Source organism: Dromaius novaehollandiae, chromosome 30 (genome assembly GCF_036370855.1).
Source record: "Dromaius novaehollandiae isolate bDroNov1 chromosome 30, bDroNov1.hap1, whole genome shotgun sequence".
NCBI classification, from domain to species: Eukaryota; Metazoa; Chordata; class Aves; order Casuariiformes; family Dromaiidae; genus Dromaius; species Dromaius novaehollandiae.
In genome coordinates this window covers 2,418,696-2,443,136 of record NC_088128.1, presented here as the reverse complement: position 1 = coordinate 2,443,136, position 24,441 = coordinate 2,418,696, and the positions used below count along the sequence as shown (strand labels likewise).

The 24,441-nt window shown below is 53.5% G+C and overlaps 2 pseudogenes; both read left to right on the top strand.

Moving 5' to 3' along the window:
* The first annotated feature begins 2,745 nt into the window (after positions 1 to 2,745).
* LOC135324037 (olfactory receptor 14A16-like) lies at positions 2,746 to 7,023 on the top strand (annotated as a pseudogene).
* Positions 7,024 to 8,152: 1,129 nt separating this feature from the next.
* On the top strand, positions 8,153 to 8,921 carry LOC135324036 (olfactory receptor 14C36-like; annotated as a pseudogene).
* The last annotated feature ends 15,520 nt before the right edge of the window (positions 8,922 to 24,441 follow it).

The following is a 24,441-nucleotide window of genomic DNA, read 5'->3' as shown; positions in this document are numbered from 1 at the left end:
ACTGCCTGCTGCTGCTGACATGAGATGAGAGAAGGCAGCGAGAAGTGGAAGGCAGTGTGGAGTGGGAGGAGAGAGGAGAGCTCCTTGTGGGAGAAAACTTCACAGCCCCTGACACGGTAAGTCTCTGGCTGCAGGGCAATGCTCCTGAGGTTCCTGGAGGGGTCTTCTGACCCCTATGCTATAACTGCTAGATTCAGACATGAATTCAGTGACCTCTGGCAGGACAGGTTCATTCTCCTGTCAAGAAGGTGCTGCACGGGTCAGGGGTGCCACCAGCTCAAGCTCATGAACAAGTTATGTCCAAAGGTTCTTTTCAGAGGAAGATCTAAAAAAGGCTAATTGAAAGGGAAGGAGTTTTCCTTCTGCTAAAAGCTCGTTAGTACTACCAAAACTAGAAAAAATACATTACAAAATTACAGATTTTGCAATTACAATTACAAAATTACAATTACAAAAAAATTACAAAATACATGCATCCTAATTTTGGCAGGGAGAAAAAAGGAAAAAGCCTTCTGGTTTGTCAAGGAATGCGGACTCCCAAACCTTCACTCTCAGAAATCAATAGGTCTGTGAGAAACTTCAGCAAACCCCTTCAACCCCTCCTCAGCCTACAGACAGCACCGGTAGCACCTTTATTGCCTGGTAAGAGTTTTTCTGAGCTGCTCCTTAGGACCTGTGAGGACAGAGATACCTGTGCCCAGTGCCCTGTCCTGGGCGGTTTCTGTAGGGCAGAACTGAGCACACAGAGGGTGGGATGGGGTCTGTGAGCACTGACAGGGAAAAACGTGTTGGGGCAGAGAAAGAGCTGCCAGCAGGGACAGTGCCAGGCAGCAGAGATGGGCAGGGAATGAGAGGGAACTGCCAACAGAATCGTCATGGGAGAATGGATTTGAGCAAGTCTTGGTCAGTCCCTCCAATGCAGACAGCTTCCTCTGAGCAAGCCTCCCATGTCTCCTCTCCCACACAGCAGAGTCTCTGCCCTGACAGCCATGGGGTCCAGGGCATCAGCCGCCTCCTCTGCAACCAGACCTCCAGCAGAGGAGAGGGGCCTCTCTGCTGCCATGGGCCTGTTTACTGCTGCCTGACAAAGGGGCAGAGAGTGACTGCCCTGCGATGTCACTGTCTGTGAGGTGGCATGCCCGTCTGGGTAAGGTGAAGGCTTTACTGAGTGCCCATCTGTCTCTCCTTGTCTCCCTTGGCAGCAGGATCATGGTGTTGCTCCTTGTTTCCCCTCCTCTCCATGCTGCTCCCATTCTTCTCTCGGGCTCCCTGGGGCTGGTGGGTTTTCAGCTGCAGTTCAGACATGACCACTGCGAGTTGCACAAGAGAGGGGTTTGCTTGGGAGTGAGGTGTCCGCAGCCCCCTTCTAGCCTGTGCAGCTCCGGGAAATGCAGTCTGTGGGGTTGGGAATTGAGCTGACTCTCCCTAAAGGAGAGCTCATCTTCAGTCCTAACAGGCCTTTGACCATTTCCCTGTGGTGTCCTGCCAGGCTGCAAGCTGCCCTCCAGCAAGGCACTGCTGTCTCACAGCATCTCTGTGATATCTGAGAGACAAACAAAGAAGGTGCAGAGGTGCTGAGAATATGGAGATCGTGGTGGGAGGCTGTAACCAGGCAGCTGAAAAGAGCCCTGTGTTTCCTTGGCTAGAAGGGGAGTGTGGAGACCTCCTTCTGGTGCCCTGAGAAAGGGAGAGAAGCTTGGAGATCTGCACTTTGAAAGTGGACTCGTCTGCTCTCAGCAGTGGCTGGTTTCTTTTTAGGGCAATATATGAGAGTGATCATCCCCCCAGCTCAAATCGTTGTGAGCACAGGACAGCTGGGAACAAGACTAATAGACAGACAAGCTGTCTTCACTCTGCACCAAGTGGCAGTGAATCTTTTTGTTTTTAGAGACTCATAGTAGAAATGCTGAGAATTTCTGCCTTTGAGGAACACTCCCCAGGGGGGACAGAGGCATCTAAAAGAAAATAAACATTATTAGAAAATCCCTAAAACTCTGTTTCTCAACCCTCATTCTTTAGAGCAGGTAGTGAAGACACTGAAAAGCCATTCCACATGATCAATAGATTTTAATTGACAGGAATTATGAGAGTCAGAGCTGTTTACCTGCATTCCCATATTCCCACTACTGTACCGCAGGACTGACTCCTCTGCAGCTCATGGGCAGAGGCTTCTGCTCCTCACAGCACATTCAGGCAGCACAAACCAGAGCTCAAGCAAGGTACCTGCCCAGTGATCCTCCCCAAAAAAGAGAGAGACAACCTGGTGTTATCAATGAGATTTTTTTTCTTTTTCCTTGGAAGGTCTCCCCTACCTTGCCAATGTCTTTTCCTCCTTAGACAGTCCCCAAAGCCCAGTGGGACCAAATGTCCAACAGCAGCTCCTTCAGCGAGTTCCTCCTCCTGGCATTTGTAGACATGCAGGAGCTGCAGCTCTTGCAGTTCTCGCTCTTCCTGGGCATCTACCTGGCTGCCCTCCTGGGCAACGGCCTCATCATCACAGCCGTAGCCTGCGACCACCACCTCCACACCCCCATGTACTTCTTCCTCCTCAACCTCTCCTTCCTGGACCTTGGCGCCATCTCCACCACTGTCCCCAAATCCATGGCCAATTCCCTGTGGGACACCAGGGCCATTTCCTACTCAGGATGTGCTGCCCAGGTCTTTTTCTTTGTCTTCTTTATATCAGCAGAGTATACTCTTCTCACAGTCATGGCCTATGACCGCTTTGTGGCCATCTGCAGACCCCTGCACTACGGGACCATCATGGGCAGCAGAGCCTGTGTCAAAATGGCAGCAGCTGCCTGGAGCACTGTTTTTCTCTATGCTGTGCTGCACACTGCTAACACATTTTCAATACCACTCTGCTAAGGCAATGCCCTGGGCCAGTTCTTCTGTGAAATCCCCCAGATTCTCAAGCTCTCCTGCTCAGAATCCTACCTCAGGGAAGCTGGCCTTGTTGTGGATAGTGTTTGTTTAGTTTTTGGGTGTTTTGTTTTCATTGTGGTGTCCTACGTGCAGATCTTCACTGCTGTGCTGAGGATCCCCTCTGAGCAGGGCCGGCACAAAGCCTTTTCCATGTGCCTCCCGCACCTGGCCGTGGTCTCCCTGTTTGTCAGCACTGGCATGTTTGCCTACCTGAAGCCCCCCTCCATCTCCTCCCCATCTCTGGATCTGGTGGTGGCTGTTCTGTACTCGGTGATGCCTCCAGCAGTGAACCCCCTCATCTACAGCATGAGGAACAAGGAGCTCAAGGAGGCACTGAAGAAACTGGTTCAGCTGGTACTAGTTCAGAAGCAGTAAGCTGCCCATCTCTCTTCACAAATCATTTCCAATTTATCTCAGGCAGGTCTTTGGTTTTGAGTGTTCTGTGATACTCATGTTTGTGCACCAATGTTTAAATGCATCCCAGTTCTCCAGAGACACAAACCCCATCTGTCTGACTGAGAGGCCTTCTGTGAATCTGCCCTCACTGTGCCAGAGCTGGCCTCCCAATTTGCTTCTCTGTAATAAAAGAGGATTTGCTCAATACAGTGACTGAAGGTTGGGCTCTTCTTCCCATCTGGAGCCAAGAATGTGCTCAGGGAACTGCACCCAAAAAGGCCCTGTTGCCATGCCTGGGTTTTGCACAGGCTACGGGGTATCAGCTCGTAGAATGGTGTGTTAGGGCATGAGGGCTGGATGGAGCTGTCAGCTGTGGGTGCCCAGTGCCCCTGGAGAGGGTGAGTGGTCAAGAGGTCTCTGCCGGGGACTGTCCCACATATTACAGGGCTGGCGATAGAGGCCCATCCTTCTGGAAGGGGATCTGGAGCCACCCAGGGAGCACAGGGGATCTCCAGGGCCAGAGTGTGCCTGGAGTGGGCAGTGAGTGCTGTGCTGGGGAGAGGGGCTGCCCAGAGGGGCTGCAGGCAGCCAGGGTCAAGGATCTCTGGTCATGAGAGCAGTGGAGACGTGGAGTGCCTGGCCTCCCTTTCCTTGTGCCATTGCTGGTCCCCAGGTGTGGGGCTGATGGGGAGGCTGACACCCCTCTCTGCCCCCCAGCAGCTGCTGTGGCCTGCAGAGGGGCTGGGGCTGTGGGGTGAGTGCCCAGAGCTCTGCAGCCCCCTGCCACAGGCACTGCTGTGGGGCCACCCCAGCCTGGGCTGCTGTGCTGGGTGGGCTGGGGAGAGGGCAGGGGAGGTGGGGAGAGCTGGGGAGGGTCTGGTCTGGTCTGGAAAGGGCCTGGGAGAAGCAAAATGCCAGCAGGCAGCTCCCATGCATGAATGGTGCCCAGAGCATGGGGAGGAAACTGGGGCTAAGACCCCTGCCCTCAGCTGCATGGCTGGGACACTCGACAGGCGATGCCTTTGTGGGTGGCCAGGCTCCAGGTTCGGAGCAGATGCCAGGTCGAAGGCAGGAGCACTGGGACTGTGGTGAAGGCAAGTGGGCAGGCAGAGCCAGGCACATGCAGCTGCAAAGGCTGCCTTTGGAAAAGGCGGTGTGGGGCTGGTGAAGGCCCTCCCTCTCCTCCCCATGGGGAAGAGAGTCCGCAGGAGATGCTGGACTCTGCTTTGGCTGAGGGGAGAGGAGCACAGGGCAGGATGGAAGAGGCAGATGGAGCCTCTCAGGGTGTGTGAGGGAGTTTTCCAAAGCCCTGGGCTGAGCCAGGCACCTTTGGATCTTCCCCCAACACTCTCCCAACCAGGCTCATTTTTCCCTGCTATAGCAGCTCTCATCCTCCTGCCAGTCATGCCAGAGCAGAGGTTGAGGACCAAGAATTCATGCAGTGGCAGAGGAGTTTTGGTGGGAAGGGACCTCTGGAGGTCTCCAGCCAACCTCCCACACAAAGCAGGGCTGGCTGGAGCCCTACAGACTTCTCTGGTGATCGCTGGACTGTGCCTGACCCTGGTTACCATCCCCAAACCTGCTCTGCTCTTTTTTTCCAGGCACTGGGGGATGGCACCTCCCGTTGGGGCACTGTCCTGCCTGCCTTGCCGGCACCCTCGGCATTCCGAAGGGGCATGCTTTTCCTGTAGGTGTCATGCTGTATGTGCTGGAGACACCTCCTGTGTATTTGTGGGGTTCACAGGAGGGATCAGAATCCCACTGCAGCCCAGGGGCTTCTAAACAGGCATGCGATGCCCAGATTGACTCATCTGAATGAAAACCTAAACCATGTGTCAATGAACCCTTCTTGTCCCTGTCCAGGTGTCCTGCCTAGTTAAGAGATGGGAATAGGGGCTTCCAGAATGGGACAATTCCACCTATCATAGATAGCCATCCTCTGATGAAATAAATGGCAATGTTGGAATCAGTCTTTCTCCACTCTTTAGAGAAGGGCAATAGGTGATTGTTTTAGTCTACTTCAGGGAACATTTCCCAGGAGGAGGGAGCACAAGGGACAGAGACATTCAGACCTTCAGCTGGGCCTCTGCTCCTGAGTGGGGCCAGGCTCCTGGGATGGAGGGAGCTCATGGCAACCTGGCAGCACTGCCCAGACACAGCTGTGTGCAGGAGCAGCTCCTCTGCCAAGAGCAGCAGGGCTGCGGGCACTGCCTGCTGCTGCTGACATGAGATGAGAGAAGGCAGCGAGAAGTGGAAGGCAGTGTGGAGTGGGAGGAGAGAGGAGAGCTCCTTGTGGGAGAAAACTTCACAGCCCCTGACACGGTAAGTCTCTGGCTGCAGGGCAATGCTCCTGAGGTTCCTGGAGGGGTCTTCTGACCCCTATGCTATAACTGCTAGATTCAGACATGAATTCAGTGACCTCTGGCAGGACAGGTTCATTCTCCTGTCAAGAAGGTGCTGCACGGGTCAGGGGTGCCACCAGCTCAAGCTCATGAACAAGTTATGTCCAAAGGTTCTTTTCAGAGGAAGATCTAAAAAAGGCTAATTGAAAGGGAAGGAGTTTTCCTTCTGCTAAAAGCTCGTTAGTACTACCAAAACTAGAAAAAATACATTACAAAATTACAAAAAGTCTCTGGCTGCAGGGCAATGCTCCTGAGGTTCCTGGAGGGGTCTTCTGAACCCAGCCCATGCCATGACTGATAGTATTTCTAAGGATCGCTCTTCTGGCTTCTCCAGTGCATAAGCAGAGGAGGAGATGCTTCAGAGCAGGGATTCTGTGACACACTGTCAGAGGGGCAGGGCATGCTGCTCCCTTCTCCCAGGGACCCTGCAGGGGTGTGAAGCCAGAGCATGCACCCAGGTCTGCTCAGGGCTGCAGTTCAGAGCAGCGTCCCTGTTCCCCAGGGTGTTATGTGCCCGGGGCAGTCACTCTGCCCCTACGAGGGTCAACCCTCAGCCTGCCCAGGGAGCTCCCTATGGTGCTGCAGGACAAAGCTTTGGAGGAGGGGAGCACCCTCCAGCTTTTCAAGAGGAATATCAAGAGAAGGGCTACATGAAAGAGAAGGAGCTTCCCTTCTACTGTCTGTGCTTTCAGTTCCCTAATTTTGGCAGGGAGAATGAAAGAAAGACGTTTTGTTTTTTTTTTACAAGAAACTGTGAGTTCTAAACCATTACTCTGAGAGACTAACGGGTCTGTGAGAAAGCTCAGCAAGTCCCTTCAACTCCACCTCCAGCAGCACCAGCAGCACCTTTGTGGCCATGGTTATTCCCTCCAATGCAGACACCGTCCTCTGAGCAAGCCCCCTGTGTCTGCCCTCCCACCCAGCAGAGCCTCTGTCCTGACAGCCATGGAGTCCAGGGCATGAGCTGCCTCCTCTGCAGCCAGACCTCTGGCAGAGGAGAGGGGCATCTCTCCTGCCAGGGGCCCATTTCATGGGGCCCAACAAAGGGGCTGAGAGCAACTCCCCTGCGATGTCATCATCTGTGAGGTGGCATGCCCATCTGTCTCTCTCTCTCTGTTCATCCCTTGGCAGCAGGATCATGGTGTTGCTCCTTGTTTCCCCTCCTCTCCAGGATGCTCCCGTTCTTGCTTTTGGGGTCCCTGGAGTTGGAGGGTTTTCAGCTGCAGTTCTGACGCTGATGCTGCAAGTAGTGAAAAAGAGGGGTCTGCATGGGAATGAAGTTGCTCCAGCCCCCTTCTAGCCTGTGCAGCTCCAGGAAATGCAGTCTATGGGGCTGGGAAATGAGCTGATCCTCCCTCATCTTCAGTCCTGACAGTCCTTTGACTGTTTCTCTGCGTTGTGCTGCCACACTGCGAGCTGCCCTCCAGCAGGGCACAGCTGTCTCGTAGCACCTCTGTGATACCTGAGAGACAAATGAAGAAGCTGCAGAGACGCTGAGAGTATGGAGGTAGTGGTGGGAAGGTGTAAGTCGGCAGCTGAAAAGAACCCTGTGTGTCCTCGGCTAGAAGGGGAGTGCGAAGAACTCCCTCAGGTGCCTGGAGAAAGGGAGAGAAGTTTGGAGACCTGCACTTTGAAAGTGGACTCCTCTGCACTCAGCAGGGACTGATTCTTTTTAGGGTAACACCATCCTCCAGCTCAAAGAGGTGTGAGCGCAGGACAGCTGGCAATGAGACTAATAGATAGATGAGATGTCTTCACTCTGCAACAAGGAACAGTGGATGCTTTCTTCTCAGGACTCACAGTAGAAATGCCAAGGATTTCTACCTTTGAGGAACATTCCCCAGCGGTGACATCTAAAGGAAAATAAAATCCCTAAAACGCTATTCCTCAAACCTCATCCTTTACAATTGGGAGTGAAGATGCTGAAAAGCCCTTCTACATGCCTAGTGGATTTCACTTGGCAGGAACTGTGAATGTCAGGGCTAGTCACCCCCATTCCCCCATTCTCACTGCTGCACAGCAGGATGGACTCCTCTTGAGACCACAGGCAGAGGTCCCTAACCCTCACAGCAGCACACTCAGCTAGTGCAAAGTGGAGCTCAAGCAAGGCAACTGCACAATGATGCTCTCAGGAAAGAGAGAGGCAATGTGGGGGGTTGTATGAGAACTGCAACAACTGGGGGTTTTTTTGTTTCAAAATTCTCCTGACTTCTCAAGGTCTTTTCTTCTTTTGACAGTCCCACATGCCTGGAGGGAGCAAAATGTCCAACAGCAGCTCCATCAATGAGTTCCTCCTCCTGGCATTCACAGACACACGGGAGCTGCAGCTCTTGCACTTCTCGCTCTTCCTGGGCATCTACCTGGCTGCCCTCCTGGGCAACAGCCTCATCATCACAGCCGTAGCCTGAGACCACCGCCTCCAAACCCCCATGTACTTCTTCCTCCTCCATCTCTCCCTCCTCGACCTTGGCTCCATCTCCACCACTGTCCCCAAATCCATGGCCGATTCCCTGTGGGACACCAGAGCCATTTCCTACTTGGGATGTGCTGCCCAGGTCTTTCTGGTTGTCTTTTTGTTAGGAGGAGAGTATTCTTTCCTCACAGTCATGGCCTATGACTGCTACATTGCCATCTGCAAACCCCTGCACTACGGGACCCTCCTGGGCAGCAGAGCTTGTGTCAAAATGGCAGCAGCTGCCTGGGGCCAGTGGGTTTCTCAATGCTCTCCTGCACACTGGGAACACATTTTCCATACCACTCTGCCAAGGCAACACAGTGGACCAGTTCTTCTGTGACGTTCCCCAGATCCTGAAGCTCTCCTGCTCAGACTCCTACATCAGGGAAGTTGGGGTTCTTGTGGCTGGTGTTTGTTTAGCTTTTGGGTGTTTCATTTTCATTGTGCTGTCCTACGTGCAGATCTTCACAGCTGTGCTGAGGATCCCCTCTGAGCAGGGCCGGCACAAAGCCTTTTCCATGTGCCTCCCGCACCTGGCCATGGTCTTCCTCTTCATCAGCACCTCATTTTTTGCTTATCTGAAGCCCCCCTCCATCTCCTCCCCAGCTCTGGATCTGATGGTGGCTGTTCTGTACTCAGTGGTGCCTCCAGCAGTGAACCCCCTCATCTACAGCATGAGGAACAAGGAGCTCAAGGAGGCACTGAGGAAACTAGGTCAGTTGGTACCATTTCAGCAGCAATAAGCTGCTCATCTCTCCTCACAAGTGATTTCCAAGAGATCTCAGGGAACATTTGTGGTTTGGGCATTCTCTCTGTGATGAACGTGTTTGTTCACAAATGTCTGAATTCATCTCTCTTCTCCAGAGGCACAAACCCCATCTCTCTGACCCAGAGGCCTTCCCTAAATCTACCGATCCCTGTCTCAGAGCTGGCCTCCCTTGCAGCATCTCTGTAATAAAAGGGGATTTCATCAGTACCCTGCCTGAAGGTTGGGCTTCTCTTCCAAAGCTGGGGCCAAAAATGTGCTCAGGGAATTGCACCTGAAAAGTCCCTGTTGCCATGCCTGGGTTTTCCATGGGCTAAGGGGGATGTGCTCATAGGGTGATGTGTGAGGGAATGAGGGCTGGATTCAGCCCTCACTTGTGCGTGTCAGTGGCCCAGGAGAGGGTGAGTGCCCAAGCGGTGTCTGCTGGGGACTGTCTCAAATCTTAGAGGGCTGGTGAGAGATGCCCATCCTTCTGCAAGGGAGTGTGGAGCCACCAGAAGAGCACAAGAGATCTCCAGGGACAGCATGTGCCTGCGATGGGCAGTGAGTGGAGACTCCCAAAGCCAAGTGGAGTCACCCAAAGATGAAAGGCCAAACCAAGGAATGCACCACATCAGGGCTCTGTGGTCTCAGGAGAGGCAGTGGGGACTCACCTAGCACAGGGAAGGCAGCCGCAAGAACGGTTCATGTCACCTACAATGAAAACCCATGGCTGGATCTAATGACACACCTGACCCCATCCTGAGCCATTTGAAATGCCTTGTGATTGCTCTGACCACCCTCCACAGCCACAGACCCTGGGGAGGGGCTTGTCAGGTGCAGTGATGCTGGGCCAGCCGGGTCTGCCCTGACCAGCACGACCAGTGTGGAGTCACCCCGGGGCCCCACAGCTGCTCACTCTGCAGAGCAGCACCACCAGCCCGGGGAGCACAGCAGAGGGGTGCAGGAATGGCCGGCGAGGCCAGCACAGACACACTCATCAGAGGAAAGGCTCTCTGGAGAACAGGGATGTCTCTCGAGAAGAGCAAAGGAACAATTGTGGGCTTGCAGGGAGGAATTAATGAAAACCTGTTTCTATGTGTGTCAGCTCAGGACAGGCTGCTCTGTCACTGGACACTTTTACTAACCGAATCTATTCATTGTATCATATTTCCTCGTTCCTTCCCTTTCCTTTAAGTGTTTTCCAGTTTCCAACAGATGTTGAGTAACCTTGGTGTTCTGTCTGAGAAAGCTGTCGAGTTGATGGAAGGTTACTCCAAGTGGTACTGATATATTAAATGGATCCAAACAAAGCCATCGTTTGTTCAGTCATATGAGAAGTTAACCAGTAAGTCTGCATGGTGATTTGGTCAAAAACATAGGTCACATTACAACGGCTTTTGTTGCCTTCCATGTCTGTAGTACCCATCTCTATTGTCATAACCAGGTGCAGCTTCCCATCCCGTGTGTTATTACATATAGCTACCTTTAGAGTAACGTTAGATCTTAGGGTCAGTGTAACATTATGGCTATCAGTCCTTGACCTTGTGCTAATGATACAGATGGTATTTCTCTTGTAACTATAGTTTTAAAGATGGGTTGTGACTGATCTTCAATAACCAAGTTGTCCCATGGGCAACGTGAAAAGGCAGAACCTGTTAAGAGACACATTTCAGGTGTTTTTTTCCAGTTATCAGTGTCCCCACGGTTAGCAGGTAACACCACACTTCCCTGCAAGTGAAGACACCTAGGTCTTGGACATAATCCAAGCCTCATTTATGGTTAACTTGCTCTCTTCAGGGCCTACAGCATCCCATACTCCTTTTCCATGGTAAAAGAGCACCGTTACCCATATTGATCCCTGAGTTGGATGTTTAACAACAACCTCATCTCCAGGACTTTGATAGGGTTTTCTTTCTGTTTTAGCAGGAATTCATGCAGCTACTGACACAACCCCCTTCTCTATGGGACTTCCTGTGGGAGTTTGTCGCTTATTTAGCCAACTTTCTACTTCCCACAAATGGGATCCCCACTTAGAAGTAATCTAAAAAGAAGAGTCACTGTTGCTTCTGTCATCCACTCCATCTTTCTACTGCCTTGTTGCTGTGCCAGAGTTTTCCATGGGCTAAGGAACATGAGCTCACGGGGTGGTGTGTTAGGGAATGTCAGATGGATTCAGCCCTCCCTTGTGGGGGCCCAGTGACCCTGAGGATGGTGAGCGGTAAAGAGGTCTCTGCTGGGGAGTGTCTCAAATATTAGAGGGCTGGTGACAGATGCCATCCTTCTGGAAGGGAGTATGGAACCACTAAGAGAGCACAGGGCATCTCCAGGGGCAGTTTGTGCCTGCAGTGGGCAGTGAGTGGAGACTCCCCAAACCAAGTGGAGTCACCCAGAGGAAAGGGCCAAACCAGGGAATGCACCAAATCAGGGCTCTGCAGTCTCAGGAGAGGGAGTGGGCTGGGTCTAAGGACACACCTGAGCCATTGGAGATGGCCTGTGATTGCTCCAAGCATCCTCCACAGCCACAGACCCTGGGGAGGGTTTGTCAGGTGCAATGATGCTGGTCCAGCTGGATCTGCCCTCACCAGCACGGCCAGTGCGGAGTCACCCCGGGGCCGTACATCCTGCTTGCCCTGCAGAGCAGCACCGCCAGCCCAGCGCCCTGCAGGGAGCACAGGGGAGGGGTGCAGGGCCGGCCGGCCAGACCAGCATGGACACACACCTGGGGAAAGGCTCTCTGGGGAGCAGGGATGTCTCCGGAGAAGAGCAAAGGAACAATTGTGTGCTTGTGGGGAAGAATAAATGAAAACCTGTTTCTGTGTGTGTCAGCTCCGGGCAGGCTGCTCTGTCACTGGAGCTGCCTGAGGAGCCCCGGGGCCAGGACTCTTGTGCTGTGCTGGGGAGAGGGGCTGCCCAGAGGGGCTGCAGGCAGCCAGGGTTAAGGATCTCTGGTCGTGAGAGCAGGGGAGACATGGAGCGCCTGGCCTCCATTTCCTTGGGCCATTGCTGGTCCCCAGGTGTGGGGCTGATGGGCAGGCTGACACCCCTCTCTGCCCCCCAGCAGCTGCTGTGGCCTTCAGAGAGGCTGGGGCTGTGGGGTGAGTGCCCAGAGCTCTGCAGCCCCCTGCCACAGGCACTGCTGTGGGGCCACCCCAGCCTGGGCTGCTCTGCTGGGGAGAGGGATGGGGAGAGGGCAGGGGAGGTGGGGAGAGCTGGGGAGGGTCTGGTCTGGTCTGGAAAGGGCCTTAGAGAGTAAAAATGCCAGCAGGCAGCTACTGCGTGTGAACGGCAGTGTGGGAGCACACAGCCATGTGCTTGCAGGGAAATGCAGGTCTGCTGGGAAGGGCAGCAGGACATGGAGGGTGCGGAGAAGAGCCCAGGTTGTTCCCTGTGTTGCATAGACACAGTGGAGAAGGTGCCCCAGGGCCGTCGTCCCAGACCAGCCCCTCACATCACCCCTTTCCAGCACTGGCTGCTCACCCAGCTGTGGGCTGGTCCATGGCCAGCTCAATCCTCCTGCAGGTCCCCGTATCCCAACAGAGGGGAAAAGACCAGCCTTGCGGGGCCTCTCTTCTGCACCAGACCCCAGCAGATCCCAAAGCACAGCTATCTGCTGACCCCCATGTTGGGCACAGCCTGGGCTGGGCAGTGGCTGGGTGCTTGGACCCCCCAGAACCTGGAGGATCATTTAAGAGTCATTTAATAATACCCCAGCCCTTTCCATGTCCAAGGCATCTGGTGTCAGCTCCAGCTGAGCTCTGGCTTTCCTCACTCCATCCCTGAACACACGGATAAGGTCTCGATGCTCCCCCCGGCAGCCTGTGCCCCTTCCACCCTCTGTGCACATCTGCCCTGGCACCCTGAGCACTGGTGCTGCTGCCAGGGCAGAGGTGGAGGATCCCCCGGAGCAGCTCCTCAGGGAGCTCCCCAGGGAAACGCTGTGCTCAGGCCCAGCCTCAGCCCCAGCCCCAGCACGGCAGAGGGGAGCTGCCCTCTCCCAACCCACCCAGGTGATGCCAGCCCCACCTCAGCCTGCTCCTGAAAGGCTCCAGTGCAGCCCTGGAGGGAGCTGGAGCTGCCTCGGGCCTGGGGCAGTCTGGCAGCAGGAGGGTTTGACATGGGCACAGCAGCAGCGGTGCCAGAAGCAGGGGAGGAGCAGGGAAATTGGGGTGAAGACCCCTGCCCTCGGCTGCACGGCCGGGGCACTGGATGGGTGATACCTTTGTGGCTGGCCAGGCTCCAGGTGCAGGGTGGATGCCAGCTCGAGGGTAGGAGCACCAGGATTTTCATGGGCTTCAGTGCAGCCATGACAATGGTGAAGGCAAGTGGGCAGATCCAGGCCCAAGCAACTGTGGAGGCTGAGGGTGGAAAAGTCAGCATGGGGCTGGTGAAGGCCCTCCCTCTCCTCCTCATGGGGAAGAGAGTCCCCTCTCTGACAATATTCAAGGGAGATGGAGTCTCCCTTCTGCAAGAGTTGCCCCAGGACTGTGCACAGAAGAGAAAGAGCAGGAACGTTGGTTGTAGGGATGTTCTCAAACTCCAGCAGCTGCAGAGGCGGGAGCTGGTCACCTTGCAAATTTCTGAATGAGCCAAAATGCAGGTCCTGAGGCACTGCACTGCCTTACGGGCTCTGCACCAAAGTGTGCACAGCAGCCCTACAGTGTGTGGGCATGTCCTGAGAAACCCAGGGTCAAAAATGTGGGAGACCAAGGAATCCAGGGCTGTAGAACCCCCTCGGGAGAGACAGGGTGAGCATGGTGAGGAGATCCGGGGTGCCAGGGCTGTCCAGCCCCCATAAAGCCAGGGTACCAGGGAGGGCCCAGGGTGTCAGGGACTGTACCCAGGGGAGAAGCACTGCCTCAAAGACATGCTGGGAAGCCCAAGGATCAGCTGAGCCCCAGAGATGAGAAACGGCTTTCCCCAGGCTCAGCCAGAAGGAAAGCTGGGCAAAATTCATGGGCAATGGGAAAACTTCCCCACATTTGTTACCTGGTCTGGCCCATGCATTTGGAGCCTGCCAGGAACCAGAGTCCCACATAAAGCCCTCCAGATGATGTGTGTTAAGGGCGCGTTTGCTCTTTTCTGGCATGTCATCTCTATCTTAAGCACTGCAGACCAAGGAACCTTGCTGAGGACTTTTAAAAGCAAAGAGTCTGGTTTGGTGTCTCAAGGATGAAGGCTGAGTCCTGTCCCATACTGTCTTCCACCCTACTTCTACAAAAGAAGTGACCCACAGCAGAAATCAGTTTTGAGGCTCACCAAAGCATCTCTGCTTGTGGCCACGTTTTGTGCTGTTTCATCCCACATGACTTTGATCCTGTCTTTGAAAAAGACCAAACTCCAAACCAGCCTCCAGACCCCAGCTTCCCATACAGCTCTGCCCAGTGCAGAGAGATGTCGGTGTGGGGGCACAGAAGTGACCTCTCCAGTGCCCCATTTGAAATAGTTCACAGCCTTTGTCATCATCTGGAGATGTTCCTGAAGGATTTATAAGCAAGTTTTGGAAACTAACTGGGGTGAGGGGAGGTGACTGCTTTCAAGGATGTGAGTGGAGGTATCCCTGCTCTCTCCCTGGCTGTGCCATCTCCATGGCGGTGACCTACTGAGCCCCCTGATGACACGAGCTGAGGTCACAGTGGGAAGTGCTGCATCACAGGGAGGTCTCCACAGTGCCACGGCAGAGCTCTCACTTGACTGCAAGACGTGGGCACTACTCACTCGCTCCCCGCTGCTGCCCTTCAGAGCTGCTCCATGTCAAGGTGTGGGGACAGGAGGCAGCTGGGCCATGTTGGGGCTGCTTGCTGACAGGCAGAGGAGCAGGAATACGTTGGAGAAGAGTTTTGGATGCCAAGATGGGAAGAGTGTCCTTTTGCCTCAGAAGGACAGGCGAGCCAAGGGCATGGGGCAAGCAAGATGGAGGACTGCTGGACAGAGACTATCAGCCTCAACTGCACTTCCTTGTTCCCAGGACTTCTGCAGCTCTCCACCTAGGGTAAGGGCTTCGGAAGCTCCTTCCCAAGGTGCCACACAGAGACCGTTAGCTGCAAAAACTGCTGTGGATCCCGGGCTGTGGGGGTGGCTGGACAGGCCTGGGGGCTGCCACAAGAGCCCTGCCTGAGGGTCCCACCTGGCTCAGGGGACAACATGGCAGCCAGGACTCCTGGGGGCTGGGGCTGGTGCTGCCCTGAGCCCCAACTCTATCCCCTCACGGCAGGGGGCAATCCAGTTCCAGGTTTCCCTGGGAGTGGGTCCCTCTTTGAGATCCATCTTGGGCAGGAAAGGCATGCTGCATCCCAGAGGCTGGGGTGGCCTGCAGCTAGGTGGGGCTCTCAAGACCATGCTGGAAATGCCTGTGTTGGAAATGGGTCCTTCACCTTGTAACAACCCCAAGGCCTCTACTTGTTTGGGAGAATCTCTCTCCCGTCCCTCTGCATCCTTTTATCCTTCCAACTTGGCAGAGCATGTTTTGGGCTCAGAGATCTTGTCCTCAGATGGCCGCAGGCCCTGTCCTCCTGCAAACTGGGGTCAAACCTCTGCACCCAAAAGACAGCCTGTTTGGGGGAGCAGCTTGGGAACAGGTCGGGGTGCCATGGCCACCCCACAAGTCCCTGCTGACCCCAAGCCTGTTTCTCTGAGCCATGGGGGGCAGTGCTGGGGGGAGCCCAGCAGGGCCATCTCCCCCGCCCCCTCCCGGCCCCACACCTCCGCTGCCCAGCACTGACAGGCCCAGAGCTGCTCTGGCCCTGGCTGCCCCGAGGCCCCAGGGGCTCCTCAGCCCTGTGGAGTGACGCGCTGGGGCACAGCCCGGCCCCACAGAGAGCAGCCCCTGCCTGGCTGCGGCCCAGCCCTGATGGACGCAGCGCGAGGGCTGTTCCCCGTGCCTTGCCCAGCCCCTGGGCGCAGGGCAGCCAGGAGCCCCACAGAGGCCCTGCAGCAGAGCCCAGACCCTGCGGGGCAGCAGCCAGGTCCCAGGGCCCCGCACTGCCTGGGCACACGGCGCCAGGCTGCCCCCAGGCCCCTACACACCCAGCTGTGCCTCGCGCTGCCGCCCACAACATGGTGCCCCACCGCGGGGTGGGGGGGCAATGGGGGGGGTAGAGCTGGCCGCCAGGTCAACAGGGTGCAACGGCACAGTGCTGCCTCCTATTGGCTGCTGTGAGGAGGAGGGTGGGGATGGGTTTGACTGATGGTTCTGTCAGCCAATCGGAGTTCAGAATGAGGAAAAATACAGCCCTGGAAGCGGGGCGGGATCAAAGCAGGAGTGAGGGGGCGGGTGCGAGTGGAACTGCAGGCACGTCCCGGTGGCGGCGGGTGCCCTCCTGCCGGGGCGGGGGCAGCGGTGCTGCCCTGGGGCTGCTTTCCTCCCGGAGCTGCAGCAGGGGCTGGTGGGGCCGGGAGCATGGGACAAAGCGCCCTGGTCCCGGGGCAGCTCCCCTGCGAGCCAGACGTGCCAGCTGCCCCCGAGAAGCTGGGCCAGGGCAGCTGGGGGGGTTTGGGGGCAGGAAGCTTTGCCCCTGCCCTGGGTCGCAGACCCCTTATCAAACCTTTCCTGGAGCTGCTGCTTTGGGGCAGTAACTGGTCCGTAGCGGGTGTTTCGCTGCCCGATGAGCATTGCGAGGCCCCGGGGTGAGTCCGGGCGGCCGCTCAGGAGCTGGCTGAGCCTTGGGGGAGGCAGGGGCAGCTGCAGGCGGCAATAGCCGCGTGGCCGGGCTGTGGGCAGGGAGGTCACGGCTGTCTGCGAGAGCTGGGCCAGGAGATCCATCAGCTCTTGGTCAGTAGCTGCCAGGCCAGCAGGAGGCCCGTGGCTCAGCTGTTGATGATGAGGTCACTTCTGCCGGAGTTGCTGATAGGTCAGCAGCAGGAACAGGGCTTGGGCATTTGCTTATGAGGTCACTTCTGCCTGAGTCCCTGATAGGTCAGCAGCAGGCAGATGGGTGTGGAAGCTGATTGTGAGGTCTCCTGGGTCAGAGTACCTGGTAGCACAGCAGCATGTTCATGGCTGGGGACGTTATTTTGAGGCAGCTTGTGTCTAGGAGGCACCTGGTGGGGGTATGGACTTGTGAGGTCACTTCTATCTGAGCAGCTGATAGGCCAGAAGAAGGCCCATGGCTTGGATGTTGGCAGTGAGGTCACTTCTAAAATCAGTATTAGTAAATCAAGCAGAACCAGATGATAATATTCCACACCATCTGTCACAAACGTTATTCTGCTGACTCATCACGAATTAGTACTGCTACGTCTAAAATGTGGAAGATGTTCACTGGTGATGCAGACATGGACTTTAACCACGCACTTCTTACTGAGTATAGGCTTACAGTCTGCTGCCGGTGGATGAGGGAGTCCAGCTAGAATTTTTATGCTGCTAAATGAATAAAGTGCTGGTGTGAGCAGTGACATTGGCAATCTCTGATTTTATGTGTTGTTGTGCTGCAGAATATTCTTCCACATCAAAATGCCAGGGGGCTTCTGAGATTTTTCTCCAAGAGATGAACGATAACTCTGTCCTTTGATTCCTGGAGGCAGGAAATGAGCGGGGCAGGGTTGTGAGGGACTGTTCAGAGGAAGTCCCTGTTGGAATGTCTTGGAGGACTAGAAAGGAATGGAAGGGCTGGAAAGTTGGTCTGTGTGTGTTTTGGAGCCCTCGGGGGTGCCCTGGCTGCTGCTACATCTAGTCCTGTCCCCTGTGTGTCTCTGATGCAGAGGCACATGTTGGCTGGCCACCCTATGTGAGGCGAGGGGTGGGGGTCATGCGTGTCATGGTGGTGGGATGCCCTGTGGTGGGGATGGGTGGTGGCCTTAGTGTCTTAGTGCTTGTCATGGGAGGAGGTGCCTGGAGAGAGCAGTGCTATGAGTGGGGAGTGCCGCCAGGATGGGGAGCCCTTGGAGGTGAGGAGGTGACTTAGCTTGGACTTGGCTCGCAGGGCCCAGGCTGCCCTGGTGGCGAGAGCCAGGGATGCTGGCAGCCTGCTGCCTTCTGTGCACTGAGGTTCAGGCCTTGAGTTTCCTCAGCTCTTGCCAGGAGCTGCATTCAGATATCCCACACAAACTGTGAAATACATAGAAATATGCAGCTTAGAGTATTTGGAGTACAAGAGGTCATCTTTCTGAAAGGCTTTCTTGTTGGAGATTCTTGAAGTTAACTCTGCTGGGATCTGTCCAACCACAAGTTTTTTTAGGCTGGAGGCATAGCAATTGCCCCTCTCTCTCCTGTTAGCAAAGGCTAAAGGGGGGATGCTGCCCGTATACCTAATTGGTGCAGACACTCTTTTCTTCTCATGCAGCAGGACCCTAGAAACTCTTTTCTAATAATGCAGTAGTATCCCACAATTAGCCATTACTTAACCACCTGATTAACCCCCCTCCAATCCAGTGAAATATAGCTAGGGGAGAAGGTTCTGAGGTCTTCCTGCTGAAGGCCTCACTGCTTCGGGGCTCTCTGCTATGATCTGCACACTGCGTGCTGACACAAGACATCCAGGGCTGAAATCCAGCAGGAGGCTGTGGAGAGCAGTTTAGATCATGTGGGACTTACCAAGGAAAAGGTCTTGGCAGAGTGGAGTGCTCAGAGGCGCTCTTTCAAGTGGAGTGCACAGTTCTTAATTTTTAAAATGGGTAAAATAAGGAAAACTTCCAAAGACAAAGTATTTCTTCAGAAGATAATTGGCCTTTAAAACCACTTCTCCCAGATGCGCAGTGACTACAGTGAGCAGTGATGTTCAAGCACTTGCCTGCAAGTCAGAAGGAAATACTTCACGGGTTATAGTTGAGAATCAGCTTGCAAAGCTGAAGTTGTTTTGTGTAGGTAACTTGCAAGGCCCCTCAGAATTATTTTGCTTGTCTTTCCACATGCTCCTCTCTGCTCTAAGGGAGTCATTTCTGACCTGACAGTTCAGGTGTCCAACTCAGCTGAGCACGTTTTGCAATGTGTCGCTGAGCTGGTTGAGGCCTGCAGGTTCTGAAGCTCTTGCCAGGATCTCCAGCTGGGATGCTGACTAAATCCCAGGGTGTCTCCTTTCTCCTATAGAGAGAGAGAAAAGAAACCCACATAGCTGGGTCAGCATGTCCATCAGGAAGCTGGAAGGCCAGCAGCTGGGAGTGAGCTTGGAAGATGACTGTGAGGTTATTTGTACCTCATCATCTGATGGGCCAGCATCTGATGAGTAACTGCTTAGAGAGCAGGCCCATCTCCTGCTGACACACAGCCTGCAGGCACAGAGCCCTCGCCCTGCTGCCAGCGCTGTCCCTAATGCAGCCCAGGAAGCCGTGGGCTGCCTTTGCCATGTGGACATGTTGCTGGCTTATGCTGTTACATGCTGCCTACCAGGGCCCCCAGGTAGGTCCTTCTCTGCCAACCTGCTTTCCAGCCAGTCAGCACTCAATGTGTCTTGGTGCCAGACATTGCATTTCCCTTTGTGGAGCTTCATGAGGTTCCTATATGCCCATTCCTCCAGCCTGCTGAGGTCCCTCTGAATGGCAGGGCAAACAGCTGTTGTATCATGCCTGTATTGCAGGAGAGGATTGTGTCTCAGAAGCTTGTAGGCCCTTAGGAGACACAGGACCATGCAGGTGACTGTGAGGTGACTTCTGTGTCTGCAGGTGATGGGCCAGGAGCAAGCACAGGAGTTGGAAACTGTCTGTGAGGTCACTTCTGCCTGACTGCCTGATAGGCCAGCATCAGGCACATGGCAAGGATGCTGATTTTGAGATCATTTCTGCTTCAGTACTGCATAAGCCAGGAGCAGGCACATGGCTTAGATGTTGTTTATGAAGACATTTCTGCCTGAATACCTGACTGGATGGCGCAGCCACACAGCTCGGTCATGTCCCCCCGAGAAGCTGACATGTCAGCAGCAGACACCTAGGCTTGGAAGATGATGAGGAGGGTGCTGGTATCTGTGCAGCTGATAGGCCAGCAGCAAGTGTACAGCTTGGATGTTCATTGTCACTAAGGTCCAACTGGTGGCTAGTTACTAGCAGCATCCTTCGCTGATCATCAGCACGTGGGGCAACACTGTTTTTTCATGAATGTCCTGGGCCATGGGATGGAGCGCTCTCAGCATGTTTGTGGACTATGTGCAACTGGGGCAAGCCCCTGAGCAAGCTCCTCTAGCTCCCTCTGAGTGGGCAGGGGGTGGGACTAGGTGATGTCCAGAGGTCTCCTCCACCCTAAGTGCTGTGATTCAGTTAATCTTTCCCTGCACAGCTCTGCAAAGACAGAATAGTGAGAGGAAGAAGAAAGGACAGGAGGCAGAAGACGACAGAGGAAAGATGCACGCTGTTAAATAACATAGTTCCTCAGAACAAAGTTTCTCCATTCAGCGTACTGGTAGAAAATGTATTGGGATGAATGACTGGACACAAATAGATCTACTCAAAGAGAAGGAGTCACTACTGCATTGCAGGCACTTGGTGCTGCTAACAAAAAAGAAATAAAAGATTCACTAGAATTGATAAAAAATACTTGAACTTCTAGAAATGGGTGTGTGTTCTTTTCAGCTTTTGGACAGAATTATTTTTTGGATAGGTTTCAACTTCTGGCGAATACTTTTCTTTCAGGCCTTTATTTGTTCACCCACCTCTAGAGGCTGTTGTTGCCTGAGATGCCCTGGGGTCGCTGTGTTCCCCTGACTCAAAAGGGAAGCACGGACAGCTGGGTTAGCCAGAGACATCTGCACTGAAGGGGTCTGGCCTGGGCTGAGATCAGTCTCACCCCTGTTGTCACCTCCGATGGAGCTGTGCTTCATTGATGGTGCAGGGAATGAAAAGGGAGTGTGGCTAGATTCAGTGGGACACCTATAAAACGCCACTGTAACACAGGTATGTTGAGATTTGTGCAAATTTGGTCATCCAAAATAACAATGTTTCCTTGAAGCTGGTCCCCCCTGCCTTCCTCTATTGGTCGAGAGAGCTTGACACCTCAGAGTGTGATGTGCTCTGTGCAAAAAGTGAGGGGTGACATGGACAGCCGTGGGCAGGGGGTGGTGCTGGGGCACTGAGCTCTGTGCGAGACAAAAGAATATCTTGTTTAATGGTGCAGGCCTGATTAGAACAGAAGTGTTTAGAAAATTACACTGAAAATGAAACAAGAAAACAAGAAAGAAATAAAGAGATCTAAAGCAAATAAATATTTTGTTATATTGTCCAGCTCTTACATTTTTTGTGTCCTCATTGTCTTTTTGGGTTTTTTTTTTTTATATATATATTGTCATCTTTTAGGGGGATTTTGTGTTTCTTTTCTTTTTTTTTTTTAAGAAAGATTTTCAGTGCCGTCCTGATTTAACTGGTCATTTCTAAAAGCATCCTTGCTCAGATAATAAGGGCGTATGCACTTTCCATATTTTCCACAGTTTTCCTCCTCCCCTTGCTCTTGATCATTCAGATACCTCCCAACTCTCCAGTTGCTGCTCTGAGCTTCTGGGAGTCTGAAGCTTGCCTCAGCTTTCAGCAGTCTCATTGTCCCTTTAGCCAGCTCCTCTGTTCTGCTTCTTGTCTATCCTTTCCTACCTATCTGTTGAAAACATTTCAAGGAAGGTTATGTCTTGTGGGCAGTGGAGCTCACTGGAGGGAGTTTGGACTTAACATACAGTGGAGGAGTGTCTTTTATCTTCTATTATACTGTTTCAAATTTTATTTTTGTTTCATCACAATGAAGACAAATCCTTCTGTGCCTGTTTGCAGCTAGTTCTCTAAGGAAAGCAGGTGGGAATTGGTGCACATGAGCTGTAACATTCAGCTACAGACTTGAGAGGAAAAAGGTAAGATTTTAACCAGACTGATCCAAGTCCTCAGTGGCTGATGAGAGGAACTGGCAGGGCTAGGGAGCTAGGGAAGAAGGCTCCTATGTGTGTCCTGTCAAAAATGCTGCTTGTCCTACATGTCCAGACTTCATTAGGAGACACTCTGCATCAATATTTGGAGAATGTGGGTATCACCTACTCTGAAAACTGAAGAATAAAGAAAGCTTAAGAAGCAGACATCTTCAGGTGCTCATTGAAATCTGCCTAATTTCAATACTCTCCTGAAAGCTTCCCAATTAGCCACACAAGACTTGAAGAACTGAAGAAAATTATGGAAGGAGGCATGGCTACTTAAGGGTTTTTGCATTTTAATGACCCTTTGGGTGTATTTGGTGCTGAGCCCATGAACCGCAGATGCTGAGAAGAGACTGAACAAACCTCTCAAGAAGTTGAAGTCAGAAGCAAATCCCAAGTTTCTTGGAGTGTTAACAGGTCCCACTGAGGGCCATTACCAAGAAAGTCTCCCCAGGGGCTGATCAGAGCAGAAAGTTGGAGGTCCTGATTGCAGGTAGGCAAAGGCAATGTGCAGGTGGCTCTGATGCCAAGTCCACCTTGATGTGTGTTATCAAGCAGAGCAGCCAGGCACTGACACCCAGCCCCTGGGTAGGGTGATCCTTTCCATCATGCATTGCTCACGGCTCTTCCTGGGGACAGTGTGTGGGTGGGGGTGCGCGATGTCGAGTGCAGGACCATGATACGGCACCTCCTGGGCTCCCGAGAGACAAGGAGGCAGCAAGGCCACAGTGCTTTAAGTAATGTCATCTTCTTGTGGGCCTCGGTGGCAGAGACACCAGCCATAGCCAAGAGGACAAAGACCTTGCTGTGTTGGCCCTCAGCCATTTCCACCTCAGGCTGTCCTGTGCCTTCCCAGACCTGTGCCTGTTTCCCTGCAGACTGTAGACACCCAACCTGCTTCCCCACCTTGCTCTCACCCCGGGATCTCCCAACCTCTCCTGATGTCTTCCTGTCCTCACTTCCTTTTCCCTGAAACACAAAGCCAAGGACTGAACACAGACTCCTTCTGGGTGACTTTTAGCACCACAGCACTGCCCTAGGAGTCACATTCTCTTTACCTGAAGTCCAGTCTGAATCTCTCAAGCTGCAGCTTGTGGCTCTTTCCCCTTCTCATGCTGCTTCCCACTACCAAGAAAAGCTCCGTCATCTCTGAAACCACCCTTCAGGCAGTCACAGGCAACTAATCTACTGCCCTTGGAAGGCTGCTATGAGATCCCTCCAAAGCCATCTCTTCTGCCAATTGAACAAGCCCCATTTCCTCACAGAGCAAGTGCTCCAGCTCCCTGACTACTGTGAGGGCCCTTGGCTGAACTCACTCCCAGTTATCAGTCTCTTTCTGGATGCAGTGTTCTAGATGTGGTCTAATGAATACTGACTAGAAGGTGATCATCATTTCCTTAATCTCCTGGCTGTGCTCCTGCTCAGACAGTCCACGATGCTTCTGGCCTTCTTTGCTGCCAGGCAACACTGCTGGCTCATGTTTTGCCTCTGTCCACCAGGACCCTCAGGTCCTTTTCCACAGAGCTGCTCCCCAGGCACTCAGGCCCCAGCCTGTAACACTGTGGGGTGTTGGTTTCTCCCAGGTGCAAGACCTGGCATTTGTCCTTGTTGAATTTCAGGAGGTTGCTGACAGCCCATTCCTCCTGCCTGTCTAGCTCCCTCTGAATGGCAGCCCTCAAGCATATGACTGCCCCCCCCCTCCAGTTTGGGATCATCCACAAGTATGATGAGTGTTGCCTCCTGCGTGTAACTAGTACAGATGATAAACAAGACAAGTTCCTGGAGAGATCAGTGGTGCTGCACTTCTCCCTGGCCTCCAGGAAGTGCTACCCATTCACCGCTGCCCTCTGAGCCTGATCATCCAAGAAGCTTTTTACTCATCTGGTTCTCTACTTTTCTAGACTGTAATGTTCTACCTTGTTTGCAAGAATACTGAGGGAAACAGTTGCAAACACCTTGCTAAAGTCTGGGTAAAAGACATTGACTCTTCTCCATCCACAAATACAGTTATTTATTCATAGCAGGCAATCAGGTTGGCAAGGCACAATCTTCCCTCGGTAAATCCATGCTAAGTGTTCTCAGGCACCTTCTTCTCCTTCATGTGCCCAGAAATGTGACCTGGGAGGATTCATTCCATGACTCGCTCCTCACCAAAGTGAGGCTGAACTGCCTGCAGCTCCCCAGGCTGCCCCTGTGGCCTTTTTTTGAAGATGGAAGCAACAATTGCCTTTCTGCAGTCATTGGGACTTTGCTCCATCTCCACAACTTTGCAAACATGGTAGCGAGTGGCCTTGCAGTGACAGCAGTCAGCTCTCACAGCATCCTCGTATGCAGCCCATCCAGCCCCACTGACTGGTGTAGTTTGAGTTCTCACAAGGAATCCCTCACTAACCTCATCCACCATTGGCTGTTTTTCTCCTCTGGAGTCCTGACTCAAGGCACAACAGCCCAGGAGACCTTGCTTGTGGAAATGGAAGCTCAACCATGGGTTGAGTTCCTCAGACCTCTCTGCATCTGCTGCTACAAGATTCCCTGTCCCATTTAGAAGTGAGGCCACGTTTTCCTTTTTATTCTTTGATTCTTTCTGGAGCAGTAGCAGCTCATCTTCATGCCCTTGATGTCCCCTGCGAGGGTCAATGGTAGGGGAGATTTTTCTTGCCTAACACTAAGCCAATGACACTGGACAATATTTCTAAATTCCGCCTT